This window comes from Stigmatopora argus, chromosome 13 (assembly GCF_051989625.1).
Source record: "Stigmatopora argus isolate UIUO_Sarg chromosome 13, RoL_Sarg_1.0, whole genome shotgun sequence".
In the NCBI taxonomy this organism is placed as follows: domain Eukaryota; kingdom Metazoa; phylum Chordata; class Actinopteri; order Syngnathiformes; family Syngnathidae; genus Stigmatopora; species Stigmatopora argus.
In genome coordinates this window covers 14997134-15022867 of record NC_135399.1, presented here as the reverse complement: position 1 = coordinate 15022867, position 25734 = coordinate 14997134, and the positions used below count along the sequence as shown (strand labels likewise).

The following is a 25734-nucleotide window of genomic DNA, read 5'->3' as shown; positions in this document are numbered from 1 at the left end:
GCCACTAAATCAAAGTTATGTGTCTTGAAACATTTTTAAAGCCAGTCTTACTTAAAACATAAATTAAGGCAACAAGACAACCTATTTTTCTTTCTAACGTTCAAGCCCGTCTTGCAAATGGCCATAAAACATAGATACTGCAGCAATAGTAACCAAGGCTTACAATGATGGCGGATGTTTTTTTTTATGACTTTGCTTGCAGGATGTTACGCATGCGTCCGACCGAATCTATACGGCCGCTTTCAGAAATGTTCAAGAATGCATCTTGAAATCTTTCCACTTTCATTTGTTAAAAAGCGGCAAAAAAATGTCAGCTTTAAAATATTAAAAACTAATCATTTTTTTCATTTAAAACCTGAAAAAAGAATGTATCAGAAGTTAACAATGGATTGCATGTGATTAATTGAAATTTAAGAATTGGAAATCGCCTGACAGCTTTGTATACATTACTGCTGTCCATTGTTAACTTTCGACTAATCAGCATTTTACATGGTTTAAATGGTAGTCCATTCAGTGCCATTAAAAGATTGAAAGCCATAGACATCAACTCAAAAACAGCCCAAATGCCCCAATGTGTTTTTTGTCTGGAATTCTTATTGCAAAACCTTCATGTCTATTACTACACAGCTCAAGTTAGTTGACTCCACTCTCTATTTCTCTACGGTTACATTTGATTGTTTGATGATAAGGAGTTTGATGTTAAGCACCGCAGAGTGTGTAAAGCCTGTTAATCTCCCCTGAGTGGATTGAGAAAACAACTCAACACTTGTTTTTGTGAGAGTGTGCTGGACAGCTTGATGTGTAATTACGGCAACACACGGTAAGACCTTTCATCGTTGCGGTGCTTCTTGCAAAGTAAACCAGAAAAAAGGGCAATGACAGGTGGGATTATTTCCACTAATTTGACTGTTATTTAGGAGCTTCCATACACTCCAATAGTATTATTAATATAGATAGTTCAGTTAATATGTTTTTTTTTATTGCGTAATTGTAGTATCAACTAAAACTGAGACAGATTGGACACTCTAAATTGCCCTTAGCTATGAGTGATTGGTTGTTTGTCTCATTATGCCCTGCGATTGGCTGCCCACCAGTTCAGGTTGTCCCTTGCCTCTGGCCCGAACTCAGCTGGGATAGGCTCCCGCGACCCTAGTGAGGATAAAGCGGTTCAGAAAATGAGATGAGAAAAGTTACAGGGCTTTCACAATATAATGTTTCAAAACCGCAGAAGATATTGCGGAACAAACAGGTGCGAGTCTTCCTCATTGTCGAAGAAACGGGGCTGAGATCAGCGAAAGAGACCGTGCTAGAGATACGCAGCTGAATATTAACGTACAGCGACCCTATAGCGCGTTAAATATTGATAACCAATGCGCTTTCGCTGCCAAAGCCAACTACTCTTCAGAAACAATCGTTTGAAAGGATCGTCGAACGCCAAGCTGGAGAAGAACGCCGGCCGCCATGATGAAACATTCATGGAATGTTCTGACTTAGGATGGCGGGTAGATTGCACTTGTAGCGCCACTCACGACAGTCAGTAGTTGGGCCAAAGAGATAAATTACAGTTTGCGGAGTCCAAGGGCAGAAGGTGAAACCATGTAAGTGGCGCTACTTGTTCTGGAGTGGAAACGTGAAAGCATTCCTGTTGCAATTTCTATTAGTTTCAACTGACATTTGAGTTTTCAATCTTGGTAGAGAAAGAAAAAAAAATGCCATGCAGTTGGACTACTTGTTTTTCTTTGTCAACGGAAGTCTAAATGTAACACGCCATTAACTGAAAAATAGACAACCAAATGTTTTACAATGTTAAAGGGTTAGGGGTAATATCGGGGTGCCTTGGAACGAATCAGGGCTTTTCTATGTGACTCTACTTACAAGAAAATCATGTTACAAAACCATTTCTGGAACTAATTAGTTTCATAAGGTGAAGTATGAGTGTATCATGAGGAAAAATGACAATTGCCACTACATTCCAAGTGATTTTTATTCATACAGTGCGGGATCCCTTTTGGAGTTGAAGGGTGGTGGGCAGAGTTTAAAAGGGATTCACATGGTGCCATTGGCAAGTGTGTCCTTCGGGCATTCAGCGTGAGTGTGTGTGGCTGCCTGCTCTTGTGTGTGTGTGCACCACCATCTGTGGCCTGTTCGCCTACCCACATTTTTATTCTGCCAGTGGCTCCCTCAGAGGAAGACTTTTGGAGGGTGTGTTGAGATTCACAGTTGACTTTCCACCTACGCGTAAGCCCACATGCAGGTCACTTAAGGAAGGTCCGGTTATTCCTTTAATGGAAATTGTTTACATTATTCCCATAAAAATGATTGATATTGGATCGTCTCATAGAATTAGAATATCGTGAAACAGATCAGGTTTTTTTGCCGTTTAACAAGGCGACACGCAAACATTAGACACAGACATAGTCTTTTGCTTACTAGATTGTTTGCGACTTTTTAATGTTTGACAACGTTTTCAAATGTATTTTTCTGTGGGAGTTGTTCTACTTAAAATAGATTTTTGGTGAGACTCAAAAAGTCTGCTTCATATTAAAAGTGATAAATCCAACATCCAAGCTTTACAGTAACATGTCCTTGACAGTTTTAAGGCTGATTCAGTGTTTTACCGAGGAATGCCCTCTCCTTGTAAATACTAAAGGCACAATGAAACATTTTTTTACTGTTGATGGATGCCAGAGACGGACAGAATTGTTTCCGCTACCTTATCAGCAATGATGAGTTTAGCTGAAGTTGTTACAGCTCCGGTGTGATAAAACTTGTTAGTCTCTCACTTTGCAATACCATAGAAAGCCAATGTCTTCACGGGATTGCACTTCTTTCTTTTAAGGCTTGTCGATTGTGCTTTTGGCGCTTCGGGGTCAGACGTGGGACAGAGGCGGATTGAGCTTGGAGGATAAGGAGGCTTGTGAATTTACATATTTGACACAGTTCAAAAGTGTTTGCTGGTCTCAAATTATGTGCAGTGTTTCAGACGAGTGATACTTAGGAAAGGTGGTATCTTATTCAGGTGGTTTTTCCAAAATCTGGTGTTTTCGCCAGCCTCCACTGAATTTGGATTAGTGTTTCCACTTGAAGCCAATAACTTAATAGCCTACTGTACCTTGAAGTTCAAATGCCTCGAAGCTTCAAGCGGAACAGCATTCCAAGCATAAACGTCTCTAGCAGATTACAAGTACGAAAAAAAAACGGCTAGTCTTCTCAATGTAACTTATCGGGGAAAAATACTAAGTCCAAAAGATGTTTCACTTCAAACTTGTGTTGTAGTCAAACTTTGAGGAAGTACTACATTGGTTACAGGAAATCCCATTGCATTAGATTTAGGAATCCCACTATATGCCTTTTTTATTTGAAGGCAGGTCAGGTGCAAGAAAACAATATAAATCAAGACAGTGCTTGTAAAGACGGAAAGGGTAGCACTTTCATAAAAAAAAAAACTAATCTAAATGAAATACAGACCGTGGGTGGTGAGTCAAAGATATCTTGTAGGCACGGTTGAACTTTCCTATACTCTGGAGCAGCGCTCCCCTGGCTGGGGGATAACTTCTTAGCTTCCTTAAAGAGTCATAGGCTGCAAAATTTAAATTCGGCAAGAGTGGTCTGACTCAGCGGCCATTTCACACACACTTGCCTCTGTGCACTTGTCGGAAAAAGCCCAGACACGAATTTTTCGTCATTGCCTCGTGGCGAAACATTCGGTTCACCCGCCGGCCGGACTTCTCCTTCCCACTACCTCGTATAGACACCCATGACACACTGCTTTGTGGATTCAGCTGCCAACGTTCCCTGTTACAACAGATCAATAATGACAAAATACCGGCAAACACGCTGCAGTATTATTGGAAACCACCTGGAGAGCCTGGCCTAATTTAAAAATGGAACCATATATTAAGGATGACAGCCGAGAAAGAGTGTACTACAAACAACCAAACATTGTGGTGATGCAGCTTTAAAAATTTACCATCTTGTTGTTGCTTCTCACAGGTACTCAAGATGAGGAATAAATAAGGCAATAATGCCAAGTCCAGTCTATTTTTTATTTTAATGAATTTGACTTTTGAAAACCAATTTACGGGTTTCCTGACCAGCGTAGAAAGGTAACCCGAGTACTCCCTGTAAAAGTCCAAGGGTTCAATTAATACTTTTTTTGGTAAATGTTATTTTCCATACAAGTATGAACATGTATTAGGCCCTGCAAAGTAATGTCTATGTATTATTTCTTGTCGTTTAGATTAAAGTCAGATGCATTTTTTGTAGTACCCAAACGATTCTCCTTATCAAAGCAACAACATTCTGCAATAGTTACTTAACTTATTCTTACCACCACAAAACATGCGATCCTTGAATGAAAAGAATATCTCATTTTAATATGAATGAAGTCAAAGAAGAATATAATTGAAACAAGTTGAAAAAAAAGAAAAGATCCCCTGGGCATGTGAAGAATGTGTCAAGTTGTGGCTCCAATTACCTATGGTAGACTAACCTCCCATTGTCCTGCTGATTATGGTGATGGATGACTCAGACTCACTTGTGCCGGGGCCTTCTCGCCAAGGTCCTGATCACACCCTCCAAGCCGTCCCATCTGTCCCCAGCACACCCTACTAAAATCCTTCATCATCACTGAGCTGCTCTATATTTGCGCCAAGTGCCAATTTTTCACACTTCCTGAACAATGAGGAGGTGTTCGTTCAAGTCAGTCTCATTATCATTCCAGCAAAGTCGCCCTTGACTTAACACACCTTCTGTGCCATCATGACCCATCCTTGACCATCCTCTCCTTTCTGGTGAAAGTGCCACGGCATTGATAAATCCAACAAAGACTTTATCACGTACGCATTGACTCTTAATGACATGTAGAGTTTGAGGCACATGCATAAGGGACCAAATGATTGTTAAATAGTATCTTACATTTACACCTCTTGACTCGAAATAATTTCTCATCTTCAGAGCAGGATTCTTTTTAATAGGTGCACGACACTGGCCGGTGCCAACAACATCAACTACAGCTTTCTTATTTCACTTCTAAAGTTAGCTTCAGTAAAATGTTTCGATTATGCTCACCGCTTGGTCGGAAGGAACAAAAACAATGCTTATATCGGCAGCGTTCGTGTTGGAGCAATTTCATAGGAAAACGTATTGACCATTTTTCTGACAAAACCATTTAATTTAAGTTTATTTTTAAAATTATGACGCTCATTGTATTACAGTATATTGGCGACTGTTTTTAGATTTGTTATTGTTATTTTTGCTATCTTTGGTAAAGCCTCCAGGTATGTTTTGCGTGGACTAAAATGATTGGTGAGGTTGGTTGCATGGGCAAAATATGAGTTATGAAAGCATTTACCGCAGAGTATTCTGCACTCTCAACTTTAAGATCGATGAGAAGTCTCGAACTCTACAGCCAACATGTGTTAGATCAAAGCAGAGAGATAAAAAGGAAGGGTAATGTGAAATCGGTGCTTTTGCAAGGCTGAAGATTCACAGAGTTGCATATCTTTGGAGGTAGGCTTTGTACATGCAGCACGTAATATTTTCTCTGTGCACACATGACACCAACTTGACACAAACAAACCCCAGTTAACGAACCTTGAAGGTCTAATTATACCTTCTTGAATTAGAAGAACATGAAACTATTGGAAATCTTATGGATGCATAATACAGTAAAAGGACATTCTGAATAATGCAAGGGCCGTAGTCTATGTTTTTGTCACTGGTAATTTATAGTATAGCCTAAATAACACTTGAAGATTCTTATCGTCATAATGGCTGTGACAGCGAAAACAAACATGACTTGTCAAATCAAACCTGCTGTGAGACGCACACAAGAAAAGTGGATGGGGAATACAAGTGGAAGTTTTCCCCGTAAACATTCCCAATCTCCCTCTTGACACAATGGTGCATGCATAATCATTTTAGTTATGCAACTAAATGGGTTACTGGTACATGAATAATTTGTATCAGTCCTCGCCCAAGCCTCTTATTTTTTTTTAATCACAGCACAAGATGCAAGTCTCACCATCTTGTTATCATCCGTAGGAGTAGCAATCGTTAGATATACATTGGAGGCCATACTGTGAAATGGTTCTCTATCTGCCCGCCCCAAAATTATTTGTCAATAGTGGTGCATCCGTGCTGTAGATTACATTGATAATGTATTGCTTTGCTTATCTGTACTAGTTTTACGTTGTGTTCAGGGGTGGAACTTGGGGGTGGTCTGGCCATGCAGATGAACCCTGGCCTCTCGGGGGCCCAGGTTTCTGACGTGATGGGGCACGGTATGGCAGGATAGGTTTTCAAAATAACGGATGGTGATCTTGGGAGATATAACAGAGTGTATAAGTGTTAAAATGTATGTCAGTCCCTGTTGGACAATTGTCTCGAGGGGCCTGCAAAAGCATAGAGGGGCCTGTGAAATATTTTCAACCTGCCCACGCTCCCCCTACCCCTGTTGGACAATCATCCCGAGAGACCGTAAAAATATGGATGGCCCCGAGGAAAATTTTTCCACAAACAGTTACAGTTCGATAAGCATCAGATTTGACAGAAAAAAAACAAATATATTTTGCACCCAGTAACCCACAACTAAATATTGGTTTACACATTTTTTCAGAATGTACTGAAATCTGTTAAATGTGGAGGGAACTCATCTGCAATCCAGAAAAAAAACGTGTTGTATCAAAGTTGTGAATACATTTGAGCTCACTATTTTTAGGGATACGTGTGCCGCTGTAGTCGTTATTTCCTTTCTCCTAGTCTGTTTTGCTTTAATGTCGTGGCAACCGGCTTTTTTTCACTTCTACCTCCGACGTATTAGCCGCTTCCTTTGTCATCCTTTTGCGATCACGTTGTGGCTAATGGTGTTCGTGTTGTTGTTGGTTTTTCCTTTTGCAAAAGTGAATATGCAATTTACCTGACATTTCTCTGCATAGCACAGCCTGCAAGTTTGCCCCTCTGAAAATGTTCATCAGCAGCCATCGTTGCTGACAAGACATTACCTCCACGTAGCTCATTTGTGCACCCTTAAATTATCCCCAAGGCATTTTCGCTATAATCCTTTGTATCTCTTCTAACCTACTTCCCTTTTTTTGCTCAACGACCTGCACTAAAGCCCACACTTACTGTAGATAGAAGCTAAATGTGAAGGAACATTAGTACTGGTCTTAGTCCTAGCGTCTCTTTGGACCATAATGAGCCGTGTTGAACGTCGACTAAACAGAGGCGGGAAACGTCAAACGCTCCGTCCGCTGGATTTGACATTGTGCGGCAGAGGAATGCCGGCTGCACTGTGCAATTAGCGTTGCCATCTGTATGCTGCGAGCCGTGAGGAGGAGCCGGACCGTCCAGCTTCATTTAAACTCAAATCATCACTCTGGCCTTTTCACTGCTCTTTTTCCTTGGCAAAAATGTACCCTCAGATTGAGCCATCTGTTATCTGTCATCACATTCTCCTCCTTGGTCGTGTCTCGAAGTGTCCCGGCTTATTCACTCTTAATACCTCCTCGCCGACATTTCCTCAGGGCGCCATGGGAAGAAGCAACGTTGGGCTCTCAAAGGAGAAGCGCCAGTCTGAATGAAGGGCTTGTTAACGGGGTCACTGATAATTCTGCTAATTAGCTGCCATATCACCTTGAGCTGCAAGACAAGACTGAGAAAATCGCTTTAGCCGTGGCGACAAAGACGGATGGAAAGAAAACGGAAGGGATTTCACAATAGGAAATGGCATTCCCACGGTGGTGATGTCATGCGAATTTCTACGGCGTAGATATCGGAAGGAAAAACATTTCCGGGTTGTGAATAGAAAACAAAGAAATGAAGTGGAAAAACAAAACATGGCACATTCTAAGCTTGCCTTCTTATGCCATTTTCTCTTTCTCATTTCTGCTTTTTATTTGCCATTTTAGAGTCTTAACATGGAAACAGATAAAAGTTGCTGAATAAATGCGTAATAATAAACCGCACTAGTTCACTGAAATATTTATAACAGGATGCAATGCGTATTTGTGGTAGTATTTCCTAGTTTGTTTCCTTGCACTGAGATAAACTTGATTTAGGTTTTCAAATTCTACTTTTCTTTTCTCTTGCACTCTAGATCACTTTTATAGATCTCTCCTCTTTATTATACAGACCAACTTTGACCTGAAACACAAAGAAATGACATTTAAAAAAACATTTTGTGAGTAATTTAGGACCTAAAATTTAACATTTTGAAATATATAAAATAACTTTTTGCCTGTTTAGAGGCACTTTTTCCATTTAGTTTGGATTCAAGCATTACATATAAAATGATTACAAGGCAGGAACAAACAAAAAAAATTCTAACACGGGATATTATGAACATACTAAAAGTGAACCCTTTTTTCATTTTGTAAAATTATTCTAATTAGGACAGGTCTGTGCAAATAAGCATTGACGTGTCCACCTTGCTCAGTAGGATTACGGCGGTGTTAAACTCTGATATCGGCAATGCTAATTACCTCTTATTAATTACGGAATAAATAAGCATTAGGGGAACCCGGACTGCGGTTTTAATTAAAAGAATTCCGCTATTGCATTAATTGATTTTATGTTAATCAAACTTCCTGTCTAATTGGATAATTGGAGGAATCTTGGGAAAATTAATGCATGTGAGGCCCTTGGACAAGGTTAAGCCAATGGAAGAGCAGGGTTTGATTAAGAATCGGACTGAGGAAGCAAAGCAAACAAACATTTGTCGCTAATAAGAAAACTGCTTCCGCTTCTATCTTTTTCTTCTTTTTTCTGCATTTGCAAGCTCGGCTGACACCTTTTCATCACGCACACCCCAGAGAGCATCCCTCCCAACGAGGCAGGTTTCATCTTGATAAAACAAAAAAAACACAGAAATAGAAAAAGATGGAAATGCGCAAATGAGGGAGCGGAGGCATACATATCTGAGAGCTGGCTGAGCCTTTGTTCTCAAGCGAAGAAAAAAAAAACATGCATTAAATTTAAAAAAAAGAGAGAGAGAGAAGATAAAGAAAGAAGATAAAAAGCCTTCTTCAGATGGGATCTGGGTCAGAGCTGCAAGTTGCAGAGCCGAGCGGTTCTGGATGCGGCTTCTCTGTGACGTGGCCTGCCAGAGCCACCACCAAGTCGCTCAAGCGACCTCGACGCTGCTATGATATGACTGTAACATACAAACAGCGGGTGAGATTCAAATGCGCATGGCTGTGAGGGGGACTTGTACGGCAAGCCAATGAAGCAAGCATCCATTTTGGGTTACGATGACTGACGCGCAATCTGCGCTCCACCAGGTCTCGCCATGAAAATATCACAGGAGCAATGAAAAGTGAGAAATGGCAATTGATTGATTGTAAGGAAATATCTTGATGAGGGGAACCCATTTGCATCAGGTTATTTGTTCTCCTTTCAACAAGCAGCAGGTTTGCCGTTAATCCCTTATTAAGGCAGACTTTTTCCCAGTCGGGTTACGATGTCCTCGATCTACGATGTTTGGCCTTTACGACTCACATTCTTCGTCCACTATTGACACCCTGGCACCATAGTCCCTGCTTAGCGACTGCATAGTGCTTGTCTGTCTTTGTACGCCGACCGGGAGTATTTTTGCCTTTTCTTTCCTCCTTTTTTCACTTGATGGCCCCAAGAAGAAAGCTGGGGCTTCTATCTTCAGCCGAAATAATAGAAACTATCATGGAAATTGACCATAACGTCATAAAAAGCGATGAGCCAGGTGAAGATATGCTTGATTCCGACAAAAGTTACATTACTCTTTGCCAAATGCAGTTTTGTGGTCACATGGACTTACGTCACTCACAGTTGAAGTCTGTAGGTGTTTCTAATGTTGGTTTTAGCCTAAAAAAAGTTTTCTAATAATGGGTGATATTGATTTTGCTCAACGTGTAGGTGCAGTTCTTAGACTCGGTTTTGGCCATTGCTTGAAAAAAGCTCTGACTTGTCAATAATCTTAGTTGTGTCTATCATAACTCTGGGCAATCATAAGGTGAATAAAACGTATGTAACTGAAATATTGGTAGTGGGGAAAAGGTCTCAAATCATTTTACCCAAAAAGTGTGCTTATTCTTTCATGAAAATCAATGTAGGAAGAAATCATTTTAAAATATCATCGACATTTGAATGAAATTGCATTTTCCACGGTTCTACCTCAATTGGTCTTACATGACTTGAGCATCAATGAGTAGTATTAGATTAGAAGCGTGGTTCAACAGTGTGACAAACTTTTGGTGCGTCTCCACAGGTCAGTACACTCATTTTTTGTGACTTCCGGGTGCGCGCAGACTTAATTCGCCGGCATATGCTTACTCGAACTCTCAGGACGTACGCACGGGTGCTGCGGCGCTGCCAGCGGAAACAGAGCGTCTTGATTGACATTAGCACAGTGAATGTAGATCTAAATTTCCCGGCCTGGTGGAGAGGAACAGCGACGGTAAATCAGGCTGTCAGTCAAAGTGGCTACCTGAGCTCGACGCCGTTGGCGTTTTCTGTCACAGACGCGCAACAAAGATATTTTTTTAAGGAAAAAATAGCAGACAATAGTCGCATCTGTTGTTTTGCAGAAATGGAAAGTCAATGTCCCTGACACAAAGCGACAATTATTGAAGAAATCGTCAGCAATTTCATTGACTTCATTGACAGCAATTTCATGTGAAAAGGACCAAGCAAAACCCGCAAAAAAAATAAATGATGTCCTTGGATGTCCTCGACGAGTAATAGAACTGAAGAATCTCCGTATTCGTAAAGCGTTCAACGAGAAAATTGGCAAATTGGTGAGGCCAAAGAGCTACTTTTGTTGATTATAGTTGAGGTTGTTGGCTCAATTCTACATAACCTTTGGGGTTTTAAACGGCGCATAACAGATCAATTTATATTTTATTTTTTTACAACTGCATCAAGGAGGAAATAGATGGCCCGTGGCACCCCGCAGAGGTATCTAACTGCATCTTTGCATCGCTTGTGGGAGGGATGTAGGTTTCATCCTCTATATGCTGTTATCAGCTCCATCTTTTATATCTCTTGTTATTGGCAAAAACAAAAGCCCCTTTGAACAACAACTAAAAAATGGCTGGCAGGCAAGAAAAAGAAATGGCTCTCTGAGCGCCATCGACAACTTCTCTTTCTTTGCTTGTCACCGTGAAGAGACCGCCAAAACGAAATCCTGACGGCTGCAACAGATTCCCATCTTTGGCGCCCATCCGGCCGCTTTCAAAAGGGTCTTTCTGACGGTTTGAAACCTCACCTTCTCTGCACTACATCTTTTGTCGCCATTTTTGGTTGAGTAGAGGAGAACATTAAAAATGCTTAGCAACAACTAATGTCAAGGACATCTTTAAGTGCAGGCTTGAATCAATAACCTTGAGAGCGGCGATTCTCCGATGGTAGAGACAATGTCAGAAATACACTTGATGAATAAACGATTTGATGCGAGACTGAATACATACTTGAGATTCTCAAAGTGTGGTAGGATCTCCATTGGTGGCACCAAGCAACCCTCAATACGTAAATGACAACCGTAATGATCGTTAGCCTCGTATAGCTTCTTGGCAGACATTTGTGTGTTTGTGTGTGTGTGTTTTCCGATGATAATATCCTAGTGACAGCACACGTGGGTCAGGACCCTGGTGATCCTTGAGAGCAACGAATATCTCATTAAGAGTGAAAGCCTCCGGGATACTAAAGCAATTTGGCTCGACCTCTGTGCGCAAGAACCAATTAAATCATTAAGTTGGACTGCGCAACTGCTCGCAGATGTTGATGTGAAACAATAACCATTGTGTGGAAAGGGCCTGCCTGGAAAAGAGTAGAATAGTGGATTATTAGGTAATAGTATTTTCTGTCATTTTCACTTTTTACCATGTGTTCTAAATTTGTTCATGTTATGTAGCGCTCGGGAAGTGTCACATTCTGTCAAGAGGTACGATTGTTTTCTTTAAGGATTCTCTGAAAAGGTCAAACATTTTCAAAAGCTCAGATGGAAAATTATTTTTGCTCCAGTGTGTTTGTTCGCATTGTCCGATACTTTTTTGGGTCGCGAAAATCTGGCTTAACCGGAAAATGAATTTACCGTCAAAAGATCAGTTTTTTCACCGGTACCAGTTTTTAGCTCAAAGGCCATCGATGTCCCTTGCAATTTTATATCGAGAATAATTCGGTATTCACAATGTAGTTAACCATTGGTCTTAGTTTGAAAATCGAGTTTATAATCTATTTTTAATCATTAAAATAACTTTCGTTAACAAAAAACCCACCAATTTTTATTTATTAAGAATACAAATAAGGAGTGTTGAAAATCTATGATTGAATGAATAAATCAATGAGGTGTTTGGAATGCCTGTTTTAACCACTTGGTTTCCACAGGTTGAATATAAAGTTCAAAGGATGTCCTCATTTCGAACAAGCAGGATGAATACATTAAAACATATTTTTTTTCTTGATAAACAAAATGAAAAATAATGCTTTCCCTTAAGGCACGACACACACACGAAGGCAGGCACGCACACACACTAATGTAGTGTACAAGACCTCTTAGCTATCCATGACCCAGATCTTCCGTAGAGCTCCTCCCTTTAGACTACTCTAATTCTCTCAGGGCCTTTTTACACAACGCTGTTCTCAACTAGGCTCGACATCCGATTTGTTCCAATTCTGAGAAAAACAATTCCCATTTAAATCATGAGAAAATAATCTACAAAGTACTTTGGGGGTCAAACGGGGATCACGGGGAGTTGCGTCTGCCAAATGTGCAAAATTGCTTTCCAATTCATTCGGGAGTTTAAACAAATATACTAATTTAGCTCACGAAATGTGATTTATTAAGCCTTAAACTCATGAATTTACCTCTTTAAATGGTGCATGACAAGAGCAGGTGCCATCCAGAATTCAACCACTCTGACATCATTGGGTGAATGAGTGAATGGAGACATTTTTGAAAATAAAAAATAAAAAATGTAATTTAAAAATTTAACACCACGCAGGGATGTTTTTGTGTGTTTTTCGTACAGTCTGGGAATCAAGTTTTAAAAAATACTTCATTTCAAATCTACAATAAAAAGCTAACACAGTATTATCATTTTCTACGTTGGTATTTTAACACAGTTTAAAGGAACGGGGACGAATCTTGATTTCAGCTGTGAAGCACCTGTTCGTCAAAGGCCGTCTTGAAGGTGGTCGAGGGTCCATTGGGAAGGCGTAGGGTTAAACGCAGGCTCTGACCCCCAGTCGTCCCCTGCTGAGTCAATCATACCACCCTTACAGCGAGGGCAAAGCCAAGGCACGAGAGGGGGACTCTGTTTTGGGAATACAAACGAGGTGAAACTCCAGCAGGGAAACACGGGGGGATTTAAAATTTAAAAAAGAAAGTCCTTTGAGTGTTGACTTTAACACTCTTTGCCATAAGTGACATCCAAAATCCATATTCAGGAAGAGAAGCATTGCGTGTGAGAAATGTGAGATTAAATTTTTGGAAGTCTAGGAATCACTAATGCATTTTGCACTTACTACTACCATTTGCCTTTATTTGTGTCGGTACACTTTAGAATTTTAATCCTTACGAAAGAGCAACTCACAGTTGAGATGACTAAAATGACAACGATTTCTTGTATACGGAAGATGTTCCCATTTGTCGTGTGTACTCATCTTATATTTTTTGGAACTGTATTTCTTTGGCCGACAAGTTGCAGGTTTTTCACTCTAAAAGACAGAAAACACTGATTGAAAAACACTACAAGCATTCATTTCCACACATTGTGTTCTACTTACATAAAAGATGAATTTAGCACTGTGCATTTCACAGCAGTTTTCCTTCATTACACCTCCCTGAGGTGCTCTGACAAAAAAAAATAGCGTGGCACACCAAAAAAAACTCATGCTTAAGTTTCTAAAAGCCATTATTTAATGAGTGCCCTTTAATGGAACAAACTGCTGCAATCACCATCTTCAGATTACATTTTTCTCCTGTTGTGCTTCCAACTGTACGCACTTTTTTTTTGTTCTTTTAAGTGTAATTAATTAGCGGCACCAGCAGTCACAAAAGGTCACGAAGCGAATGCCAGCACAATAGCCCTAAAGTTTTTGGAGGTCAACACAATGACTTGCTGAGCGAAATTAGCCAAAACAAAAGCCCTCATCAACTGTGAAAATGGCTGCCTTACATAGCAAAGTCTCCAATAAAGGCAGGAGAGATAATACTCTTGTGCACACACACCGCTGTAAGGTCAGTAATTTCCAGTGTGGAGTGGCATTGATGAATGAGATTCCTGGCCTGTACAGAGGCGTATTGAGCGCCAGCGAGCGAGGTGAAGTCGAAAAGGAACGCGTGAATGGGAGAAGGCAGTCAGCTGATTAAGCAAAGGTTATGAAAATGGCGCGTGCCTGTCGGAAAATCGCGCCCAAACGTTATTTCACAAAACTTATATCCATCTAAAAGATATTCAGTACACTTTGCTTTCTCTAGTGGCTTCAAAAATATTTGAACTTTGTCAACACTGCGAGTCCTTAAGTTCTGTAACATCACCCGAATTTCAGATTTCACAGTTTGTCAATTTTTTTTAATTCGAACAAAAAAATATAACTTAAAATATAATTTAAAAAAAGAAATAAGGGGTGAGGATTATCTAGCTAGGTATTCCTTACCAATAAGGGGTCCCTAATTTATTTATTCAGTTCTTTTTTCGTTACGCTTATCCTCACAAGGGTCGCGGGGATGCTGGAGCCTATCCCAGCCGTCTATGAGAAGTAGGTTAGAGACAACCTGAATTAGACAAACATTCACGGTCACACTCTTAGGGACAATTTAGACCACAGGTGTCAAAGTGGCGGCCCGTGAGCCAAATCTGGCCCACCGCATCATTTTGTGTGGCCCGAGAAAGTAAATGATGAGTGCCAATTTCTGTTTTATGATGAAGTTCAAATGAAGATTGTAGATTATTTCCTGTGTTGCCGCATTTTAAATCAATAATTGCAAAATTTTGTACTAATTAGAATGTCCAAAAATGATCTATCGATTAGCACGATCGAGAAAGCTGTCAATTTATTAATCGATTAATTTGAGTTTGACAACCCTGATTTAGACTGATCAATCAGCCTGCCATGCGATCTGGGAGGATACCAGAGTACCTGGTGAAAACCTACACAGGCACAAAATTATGAAGACCCTTTACATTGTATTACAAACCAAAAATAAATAAACACCCCACCGTCTGCAGTTGAGTATCAGATACTATGTGCATTGTTGTGGTAAAATTCCCTCCAAGAAAGATATGGCTGTTAATGCGGTGTCAACTTGAACTACAGCGGGTTGCAGTGATGTCAAAGGCAGATGTGCGGGTAATTACGTGGGAGAGGGGGTGAGTGGTGATGTCTTAAAAGGAGATCAGGGGCAATTATAGTGATCTAAAGCCACAGAGCCGAGCCCTCAGCGCATACCTTCTAATTACCGGGCCACGGCTGGCGCCGCGCACAGAACATAATAGATTTGGCACGTTTGCATGATCCCACACAGGCCAATGTATTGTCCTCGTATTATTTGGAAATCTTGACTGCCCCCTCATATCCACGGGAATGATCGCTTTTGTCACCGTTAAGATATATATATAGCCGTTAATCGCAATGAAAATTGTCAAAATTCCTCAAATGGCACAATCATTTGTTCTGCGTTGAAAGATGGCCACGACTTGAAGAGAAACAGGATTTGATTTGATTGCCATACCTATTAAGATGAATTAACATGCGGTGGACGCTTCATAATAACACAGCAGTTGTCTTCGGGGCACTAATTTGTCGAAGAGCACGCCATTGCGCTCAGCGCCGTTTGCTAATGGTCCGCTCTTAGCGTTGCCGACGAGCTGTCTCCATATCGAGTATACGAATGCTTAATAGCAGTGAAGCATCTCGACATCAAGTGGAATTTCAAAAGAAAAGCATGTGAGTACAAACACATTCCTTAACTTATTCATTGATCCAAGAACATATTGATGATGTTGTTGCCCAGAGGAAAAACAAATAATTAGGTGTGAGATGCACGTAGTAGCTAAGTTTTAGGATTCCAACTCATACTACACGAGTCAAGCGGCTGTGACGGGAAATCAAAACACGTGATTATCGTTGCTTTTCTTCTCAAGTCCTGAAAGCAGTCGATTTTGGGATGAAACCACTTTGTGGTTTCCCGTTAACTCCAAATTTTAAATGGTGGCGACCAACCTTTTTGATGTTTGACTTTTTGATCAAACCTTTTGAATGACTAAGATTTGCAACTCTCTTGATCATCAAGGCCCCCGAGCACACTAGAACATCGCAGCATTAAAACTAGCATGTACATTTAAGACTATAAGACTTGGCTTTGTTGCATTCCCAAAAAGTACGTTTTATTTTTTATCTTGAGTAGACTAACAGTAAAAACACACATTCAAATCCAGTATGTTTGTACTCATCACAACACTCTCGCTGAAAATCATCCACCCATTTTAAAACATCTTCATACCACAGAAATTATAATGCTTGCTTGCTTTATAGTTGACCTTGCACAAGGCTTTTTTGCCTATTGTTGTGTTCCAGCTACATGCATGGATTGTTGATTTATTTTATTATTATTTTTTGACTCATATTGCTAACAGCAACTCTGATAATATGTTATCCAGAAGAAAATGCTTATTCTTTGCCTATTGTTGTGTTCCAGCTACATGCATTGATTTTTGAATTTTTTTTATTATTATTATTTGACTCATATTGCTAACAGCAACTCTGATAATATGTTATCCAGAAGAAAATGCTTATTTCATAGTTCAAGATAGCACTTTCCTCGTCTTCAAAAAGTACCGATTGGATTTTTTAAACCAACCTTCATCTAACTGCCCATACTTGCCGAGCCATCGGTATATTTAAATCATTCAGAATACTTATTGATTGGTTGTAATGTCACTGTATAGATAGCTTGTAAAAATCATTGCCTACATGTGACGGTCATATTGCCAATCAGTGTCTAGATTTCTAGGAACGGTAGCCGCAATTACTGGCTGGTTTTAGATGCCAATCACGATACAGAGCGCCACCGATTTGCGGTGGTGTGACTTGACTGATGGATTTTTAACTACCGTTTAGGCAATCATTTGGAGGAACTACATGACACTCCCTACGTAAAGCACCAGTGTTGGTGTCTTTCCGTGTTATGTCGTTATAGCTTTTTAGTCACTTTTCATGCAGTCCTTGGATAGTCTTATACGAGGTATGTCTTCAGTTGTACCAACGTGACTGCTTGTCTCCACAACTATGAATATTTGGAACAAGCAGAACTCAATTACCGTGTGCCGGAGCAGTTGGGTTTATTAATAGATGTGTGCCAGTGCAGCTTGTGTCGTCTATTTCCCAGTGAAGGTGTTCGTGTCGCAAACATGTAGACAGATGCCTGACGTTGACGAGTAGTGTTGCAGGCGGGGACGAGGGTTCGTGGCCAACTGGCACGCTGGCATGTAACTTGTGATTCAAAAGGAAGGCGATGACAACTCCATCATCCTGAGTCATCAAGGAAGCCACTGCGATACTCATCATCTGTCCTTCATCTCCACTTCTTGTCTTACTTTGTTAGTCTATAAATGTACGCCTGCCTCAATGTTTGCTTGCTCGACTTGGCAGCTGAGTTTGAAACAATTATGAGGCTTGTGTAGTGATAAGGAACATCACCACCGAGGAAAACTTTCATAGTTTTGCAGACATTTATATCAGCGTCATTTATGTGACCCATATGAACCACCAGGTCTTTCTTCAGTGTCCGTCAATGATTTTTGTATTCACGCCAGCCATAAAGTTGCACACCAACAACTTTTTGCATTTATTCTGAACCAAACGTGGCAAATGTGAATACGCCCTTAGAAAACCACTTCCAGCTCGAGCTATCGCATGAAGGTTTAGGCTACTTGATAGTACTCGATCCATCACCAAGTCTTATCAAGTAGCATCTGTCTACCAGTGAGATGGTCATTCCCTCAATGTCAAACCTCACTTGGCGACATGGACACACTTGTGAAATCTTGTCTCTTTAATGTCCACAGACATCTCTCTCGCATTTTAGAGACCCCAAAGTTGTGTGATAGCTAATGCCAGTCTTTGATTTCTTCAAAGGCAAACAGAGACACTCACTCCTCTTTGCCGCTCAACCCTCTTTGCATCCTTCTAGGCTTTAGCGGTTCATCTCGCCTCCGGGAACATTTGTGGCGTAAGTGCAATATCTTGTTTAAGCTCCAGTGCTGACATCTGAAATATTTTGTTGCAATGGGTGAGAGGTATTGTTTTCACCCCTTTCAGTTGTGTGGTGTGTTAGTTAAGTTTAAGGCAGAATCTTCCAAAAATTGGGACAACAGAAAGCTTGTTCTTTATCACTTACTTTAGCTGTTCCAATGAGAGCTGTATTTGCTTATTTCTTGATCAGCTGACCACATTAATACTGCTGTTTTAAACCATTTTGAGAAACATCAATACAATTTGTGGTCAATCTCGTCTGTGTCTGCCTGACTGGTGACCAGTTTACGTTGTCTGCCGTTCGTCGTAAGTCAACTGGGATTTGCTCAAGCACCCCGTGACTCAGACAGGGAAAAGTGTTGTTGAAGTTGGATGGATTGACAGAGGGATATTTTCCAGTCATGTAGATGGTACAATTGTTTTTTTTCCCCAACAAAACTCTACTTTTGTGTTGTCATGGCAATCAAATGACTAACTTTGGCTTGCCTACAATAAACTGACCTGTTGGCCACTTCTCTATTTTGCTAATATTTTTCACAATAGAGCGTGCAAATATTCGCCACACTTATATAGATTCCTGCATCAAAAAGGTGTGCTGTAATGAAAACGATATTTAGACGCCGCCCCTCTACCGCAACAAAAATCCTAAATCATTGGTGAATTCAGAGCCTTTAATAATCCCACTATGCATGGTTTTAAAATACAGGAAGGAATATAAGAGGAAAGCTTACTCGCGAGGGCCCCGTTAATTTTCCAAGCCCAGATCGCTTGATTGCGAGGCAAATGTGCTGACCACTCGTCCATCGTGCTCTGCCTGCAAACACAGAGGAGATGAGAGTAACAGTATATGTTTTAAATGTGCTGCTTGTGTGTGTTGGGATGCAGACTACAGTAAAACATTTTCCTATCATTTATTTTTGTATTACTTGGATTAGCATTTTGCCGAACGTAACAGAAACAGATCCGAATCTTAACATGCCAAAGAGTCTATGTGGAATTAAAACAGAATATAAAAAAAACCCAACAAAACCCCTTAGCCACCATATTTCTGGCCCTTTTTCTGACAAAAAGGCAACAACATTTACTCAAAGACTCTCGCAGATGACCCTTCCTGATTGCCGGCGTGAGCCAATTATTAATTTCGCTGGTACAATGGCTGGAGATGATTAAAGGCAATTTCCATGCAGGTAGCGTGCGATCCACTGCCCCCCACCTTTGGCACCCTGCAATCAACTCTTCAATGAGTTTCTTTCAGAAATGGATAAAGAGACGGCGGCGGGAGGTGACAGCTCAAGATAACTGTCAAACACAATAAGGAAGTTAACCTGTGATTTAAGTGGAGATGACGGTGTATTTTCGCGATTGTTCAAGTGGGGCAACGGAGGCCGGTGCTCCTTTGCCAAATAAAAGTTGATTATCATGACAATTTGAAATAGCGGTGTTCATTAAGGGAGAATATTGGCAGAGGATGGCGGCAAGCGGCCTTCGCTCTCCCACACGGGAGAAAGCGCGCTGACAAATGGCCTCTCGCGCGGACTCAAGGATGAAATAAATAAAAGGACTTTTCACTGTAGTTCAGCCAGCCGTGTGCTTCGTTCTGTGGCTTCACGCCTGGCACGTCATCAACGCCGCTATTTTTAAGCTCAACGGGATAAAATGTCACCGGACTTGTAGGATTTATTTTACAAGTCACTTGATTGCCATGAAGTCATATGTGAAAAAAGTTGTTTTTGTGACGGAAATTGTTATTCAATACAGTATCCAATATTATTGTGATTGGCCAGATTTATGTTCAGTGTAAATATTCTGCTTCATACTGTAGGGTCCATTATCCCAAATACTTTTAGAATAATTTAATGGAGGACAAGGCACATGGATTGTTCAATCGAAAGGTCACGGGTCGAGGACATTGTAATCTGAGGACTGACTGCCTGTATAATCAAGTTGAATTCACTATTATGCCCACCAAAATGACTGTATTCTACGCCAGGGTCACTGATGGTGTAGTGTTTCATTCGCCTGTCTTCGGTGGGGGAGCGTAGGATCAATTCCCACTCAGCGGCAGTCAGTGTGATTATTGCGAGTGTGACCTGGCCATGGGTGGCAAAATCCTGCATTGGAATTTGGCCAGAAAAGATCGGAAGAGTGCCGATCAATCAAGCCGTGGCGCTCCGTGAGAAATGGTCAACGAAGACGGGGCTGTGGAAAAATTAACACACAGCAAATTAACTCTGCAGTGTATATGATTAAAACAGTTTTGCGAAACTAATTTGCAGTTACTGTAGCATAAAATGAAGGTTGCTTTGGAACAGTTGGTTCAATTTTGTGAGGACCATCAGGACTTTTGAAAATTTAATGAGGATCCAAATTGCCCTCATTCTTCCTCCATCTCCATCTCATGTACAATATCTTTTTTTGTACATATGAACGTGTCAAGATAAACAGCGTAGCCAAGAAGACCATCAACGCATGCACAGTTAATCAAGGATGTCCACTTTTGTTGAACGCTCTCTCACTTAGTGTTAGTTTAGTTTATTGGAGTCTCTTAGGTCTTTTCCAGGCAATCCTCACATGAACAGGAGAGACAGACAGTGTTGAAGTGACCATTCAATTGCAATTTAAATGTAAAATTCACCATGACCTGAAAGAAAGTGCTGTTTTAGGATTCATTTTTTTCTGTTCTGTGAACACAATCGCAGTTAAAAACAGTCATTCAATTGTATAATAACTTGTTTTTGTACAGGTCAGCAATTTGGTTAAATATATAAAATAGAAGATAAACAGTTACAGAGTCTAGGGTGGCTAAACCTTTTTTAGTTTTTAAAAATATATATACAGTCATACCTCTACTTACAAATGCTTCTAGGTATGACATTTTCAGGTTATGAATTCTTTTATATGCAAATAAGTCAGTGGCTCAAGGTGCGAAATATCCGTTATTTGCGTGAGGACCGTGGCATGAATGAGAGAATTTACATACAAAGTACACCTCCACTTACGAACTAGAGATACTTTTAGGCCAAACATTTGTTGTCTTAAAACACAAATCGGAACGGTTCAGTTTGAAGTTACTTTGCTGACTGGTCGGCTATGATCATTGCACAACTTTCAACTTGCTTGTGGACCAGAGATTGGCCTACTTGTGGGCAAGTTAGTGGATCTTTACAAGTGTCTCTCATGATCAGGCAGGGAAACATTAAGGTGACGGCTGTTCTGCCGGGCGCCCTCACGGTCGTCGTCTTGCACAAAGAGAAATGCAGCCGTCGTGACAGCCGAGAGCGGGCGGGATATAATGGATGTGGCCTCCATCCTGCAAAGTGGCTCTGCAGACATCTGCAGTGTGTCTGAAAGGACACAATGAGACGGTTAGATTTGGGAGTGGACTCGTCTGCAGAATTCTTCTTTAAAAAATAAATAAATAAATAAAAATATGTTTATTGCACTAGGCCTGGATGTGGGTACACAGAGTCTTAAATTGTGGCCACAATATGTAGGACAGAGGGCGCCTATTGGGAGTATACACATAAACACACACCCCTATATACACTTATACTTAGTTTGTAGTCAGCAGCATCACCTGCTCACTATTGTCAAGGCTAAAAAATATTTGACCGCATGTTTTAGAAGACTGATGCTATTTCTTGAAGTAATCCCAAAGAATGATGAAATCCATGCTCACTGACACATCATCGAACATCTTAATAAATCCCTTTGAGGCAATTTCACAGGCTTGTACGTGACTTCTAAAGAGAGACAAATCATGTTTGGCTGATATTCCAGCAATATGCTTTGATTTATGTCGGATTGTAATATGAATAATTTTTTTCTCTCTAGATTTTAAACACAATAGTCAAGCAGGCAGAAGATGGGAAAAAAAGAAATGACATTTTCAGGCCTGCCAGCGAAAAGTGTTTACTGGCCTTCAAAGCTTCAACTGGAGAATTTAAATGCCGGATAAATTTGAAGTTTAATATCCAGCGCTGCCAGCTCGGTGAGTGTTTTATTTTATTTATTTTTTTATTTTCATCTTGCTGTACATGCGGTCTTAATTTGCAAAAGTAGACAAAGGTTTGGTCGGGCTACACACTTGTTCGTTGTTATGCTAGGTTTGTAACCTTTGCGAAGATAACGGGATGGGAAAATGAATTTATATCTAATGACATATTGCATTGAATTAATACTGATCATTTCACACAGACACACACACACACACAAAGCACATACAGCTCAAAATGTTTGACTTCCACAAATGCTACGGTTAAGTAAATACTCCAGGTAATTTATTATTGCCTACCGTCACTATTTAGAAGAAATTGTCAATGATTGACACAACCACTGATGCACTACTAATGGCTTTAGCAAACAAATGGGATCACAACAAACATGTAACAATGCCATTTACACACAAAGTGCTCAGCCAAAATTGACGCTAGCACTCAACACAGCTAACAGTTAGCCAGCCAAGCGTTATCTAAGCTAACAACCGTCAAGCAACACTCTCATCCACTTACCTCCACATCGAAGTGTTTTTATATCTATACATGTTTAAAATCACAAACTCCATCGTCCATGGCAACCAATTAGTTAACTTATACAATCCTACTTCTTGCTTGCTATCCTCTATTCTGTAACAGTTTCTTTTTACTCACCTTGGTTCTCATGTTTTTTTTCTGTAAAACATACGGCATCATCCATTTTATGAAGCTGAAATGTTTTGTTCCTATTAATTAGGAATAGCATTCTTTCGATAGTACTTAATATCCTTTTTTTCTAGTGAACGGTTAGCTTCCTCTAGGAGCCAGCACTTCAAATTGCGCCTTTTCCGATTCTCGATGAAAAAGAAATGAGTGACGGCACGCCTTCAGCTTACTAATCACTCTGCTGTGTAATTATGTTGTTCCACGATGGAGTAGAAAATGACATCTTTTCACCGGTGTGTAAAACAAAAACAAAAAAAAGATGCTCTCAATAAATGCTCTAATCAATTTAAACGATGCCAGGTATTATTTTATTTATTTATTTACAAGCGTAGAGCGTATGGCACAGCTGCAGTGGAAGACCAAAAGAAGCAGGTGCTCTCTTTGCTGGCAGGCAAGGATGTGCTAGAAATTCAGGATTTGCTTTTTTTATGCAAAAGAAAATCTCCATCTGTGCAGCAGAGATGAAGGTTTTAACCAATTTAAATGTAGCACATTTCATGTACAAACTCTACAAAGGGCTGATTACAAAAAGAGGTGTTTGTGACATCCGGGGTTTAAAACATTCAAAAAGATGCTTTATTCTATTGAAAACAACTTTTCCTGATTGAATAAAGAATATATTTTTCCCCCTGTTAAAGTTTGACTATCACAGGTTCTTACAAACTAACTAAAAAGCTAAATGATAAACAAACACACAGATCCGTAAATATTGAAATTGACCCCCAAAAAATTATGTGAGATTGTGCGTTCTTAAAAACTATGGTGGAATGGAAAGAGAGTTTTTATTATGTGACGTGTGGCAGTTTAAATTTTCTGTTGATTTGTAGTCACGTCTTATTTTGTTCAGTGACTCGGAAATGTGCCGAAATCAACATAAAGTGACCCAGAAATGCCCGAAGATCAGCAGGAAGTGACTAAAAATCAGCAGGAAAGGACCTGGCGTGCCCAGAATTTGATCACTTGGCTGCCATTGGAGGCCATAGAACTCCAATCCGAAAGAACTTGCTTTTCGTTTTATCAATTGGATTGTAGTTGTAACCTAGAATTGTTACATCAATAATTTTTCTATCACCATATCGTGGGATAATCGTGAGACTCAAATCGTATCCTGAGCTTCCCGCCCCTATCACATAGTACCACGTGTGTCTCTGTGTAAATATTTGTGACTTTGGGTGACTTTGGGTACTCAGATGTTTGGTCGCCCGGAAGGTTATTGATAATTACCATTTAAAATTGTTGCTCAAATTCCCTAAATACAAATTGTGAATTATTATTTTGTCATACTTAATGCCCTAGTAATTATTAGGCTAAATAAAAGCTCCAAATTTCCCGTACTTTTATTGTGCTTTGTTGGAGAACTTGTTAAGACCCTGACTGACGTCGCTTCTTAAAGGGACAACGCATGTACATACAAACTCTTCTACACTCAGACGTCGGCTCAATGAAACTGCTCATGGCCATTGTTGGCTTGATTGATGCGTAGACCGTGTTGTTTTACCTTGTTTGGTCGCCACACGTTTGGGTCCGGGCGACCAAACGTCCGGCGACCAAACGTCCGGTCACGGTGACTTTGCCAGGACATGAAATGTATTCCACTCGTATAGTAGGATGCAGAAAATACATCGATTGGGTCCGCCTCTTCTCCTTCTACTTTGCATTGGCTCGTCACACCAAGGAGAGCAACCGATTGCGGCCTTCCCCTTGTCGTCCCCGATAAGTGCCGTTCTCCTTTTCACTCACGGGCCATTGTCAATCTGGTCCACAGCCCGCTTGTTCTGGTGACGTTGGGCTCACGGTCACGTTCCTTTGCTTTGAACTTTGGAGAAAAGAAAAGAAAAAACCTTCTCCGATGCGACCCTCCCTTGGCGTACATCCTACACTCCTGTCTCCTCCCCTTCCTTCCCCAGCCTCCAGCATCACCGGGGGCTACACGATAACACACTTTAGAGGGGGCCGCGCTCTCGCCCCTCAAGAGCAGCCCAAACTGAAAGCATATTCGCTCTATTATAACAGCAGAATAGCAAATCTGCTGTCACCATGACTTTGCCGTGTTAATGTGGTTGTGTCAGGGCGTCGCCTTAAAATTTGGGGATGTGTGTGTGCGAGTGTTTGATGAAATCGTGGAGAACTCATAATGGAAGGGGAACATGCTGTCCTTTAAACTCGTAGGTTGTTTGGAATGATTCGCCGTTGTTGCATTGGCCTGAAAGAGAGGAAAAAAAGAATACGCTGTCTGATTTGGTGAGGTTTGCATGGATTTGGGGAGAAGGATTGGGTAGACGATGCTTAGAATCCTGCATTTAAGTGGGACATGTTCCACTCATGTTGGGACAAAGTTAACTTTCATTACCCCAGGTGTCATTTTCTGACAGTTTCTTTCTAAATTCCTGTTGCCGCACTTTGTCCTCTGAGGGGGAAAAGGTGGTCATTAGTTCACTGCGTAGTCGCCCTTTGCAAAGTACATCCCATAAGCCAGCGAAGAGATGTAAGTTGACGTGACTTGCGATTGCCTCGCTACATGAAGTTCATCTTGGACTGATTAAAGGGACAGTCTGTCTTTGTGTATGACAGTCAAAGCTAATGCGTGGCTCAAAGCACCTGCCTGGGCTCTTCAAGCGCCTTTGAATCTCCGCTCTTTAGTCAGCTGAAGCATACCTGTCAACCTCGGAAGGTTTACCCCTATTTTGGACGGGATTTTCACATTCTTTGAATGTCGACGGCATGCAGTGTAATGGCCACGGCGTAGAGCCAAACAGAAGCAGGTCAAGAGAGAAAAAAAATGGGTGGGAAAAAAAAAAAGAGA

At 40.7% G+C, this 25734-nt stretch overlaps 2 protein-coding genes across 3 annotated transcripts in view; both read left to right on the top strand.

Annotated features, from left to right (window-relative positions):
• The window catches only part of tmem30c (transmembrane protein 30C), a 93622-nt gene that overhangs the window by 37851 nt on the left and 30037 nt on the right, over positions 1–25734 (top strand). The window lies entirely within an intron of this gene.
• The window catches only part of cmss1 (cms1 ribosomal small subunit homolog), a 29763-nt gene continuing 26102 nt past the window's right edge, over positions 22074–25734 (top strand). For both annotated transcript variants that reach the window (XM_077617511.1, XM_077617512.1), the window contains exon 1: positions 22074–22222. The gene's annotated coding sequence lies outside the window, so the exon portion shown is untranslated. The remainder of the gene's footprint in view (positions 22223–25734) is intronic.